Source organism: Cebus imitator, unplaced genomic scaffold (assembly GCF_001604975.1).
Source record: "Cebus imitator isolate Cc_AM_T3 unplaced genomic scaffold, Cebus_imitator-1.0 Scaffold8, whole genome shotgun sequence".
NCBI lineage: Eukaryota > Metazoa > Chordata > Mammalia > Primates > Cebidae > Cebus > Cebus imitator.
In genome coordinates, this window is record NW_016107323.1 from 4,908,320 (window position 1) to 4,909,544 (window position 1,225).

Consider the following 1,225-nt stretch of genomic DNA (forward strand, 5'->3'; position numbering starts at 1 on the left):
AAAAAAAAAAAAGCTCAACGCCACTGCTCAGTAGAGAAATGCAAATCAAAACCACAAGGAGATACCATCTCACCCAAGTCCGAATGGTGATTATTAAAAAGTCAAGAAACAATAGATGTTGGTGAGGCTGTGGAGAAATAGGAATGCTTTTACGCTGTTGGTGGGAATGTAAATTAGTTCAACCACTGGGGAAGACAGTGTGGCGATTCCTCAAGGATCTAGAATCAGAAATACCATTTGACCCAGCAATCCCATTACTGGGTATATATCTGAAAGAATAGAAATCATTCTACTATAAAGACACATATACATGTATGTTTATTGAAGCACTATTTATAATAGCAAAGACATGGAACCAACCCAAATACCCATAAATGATACACTGGATAAAGAAAATGTGGCACATATACACCATGGAATACTATGCAGCCATAAAAAGAAATGAGATCATGTCCTTTTCAGGGTCATGGATGAAGCTGGAAGTCATCATCCTCAGCAAACCAACACAGGAACAGAAAACCAAACACTGCATGTTCTCACTCCTAAGTGGGAGTTGAACAATGAGAGCACATGGACACAGGGAGGGGAACAACATATACCAGGGCCTGTTGGGGGATTGGGGGCAAAGGGAGGAAACTTAGAGGATGGGTCAATAGGTACAGCAAACCGCCCTGGCACATGTATACCTATATAACAAACCTGCATGTTCTGCACATGTATCATGGAAATTAAAGTAAAAAATTTTAAAAAGATAATTGCAATTGACATATTAAAATATATTATTTCTATATATTGAATACATATATTTCACATCTATTTTTGTATTTTAATATGTATTGAATAGTACTCATGGAAATTAAAATGAAAACAAAAACAATTTTGTCCATGCTTTTCAAGAAATGATTCTGGGTTAATTTCGGATACAGAAATCTTCAACTCAACTTCACAATTATATCCAAAAGTCAGTTCAAGATTTATTTTGGATCTAACTATGCCAGATAGAACAATAAACTTTTAGAATAAAGGAGAATATTTTTATGACTTTGGGGGTAGGTAAAGATTATATAACCGGGATAAACGTGCTAGCGTGGAGCTTTAATGGACTCGTTTAAAACAAAGAACTCTTCATCAATAGGCACCGTTAAGAGTGTGAAAAGAGAAGCCACAGAGTGGAAAATGCTTCTCACAATACACATATCCAACAAATACCTTGTATCTAAAAAAA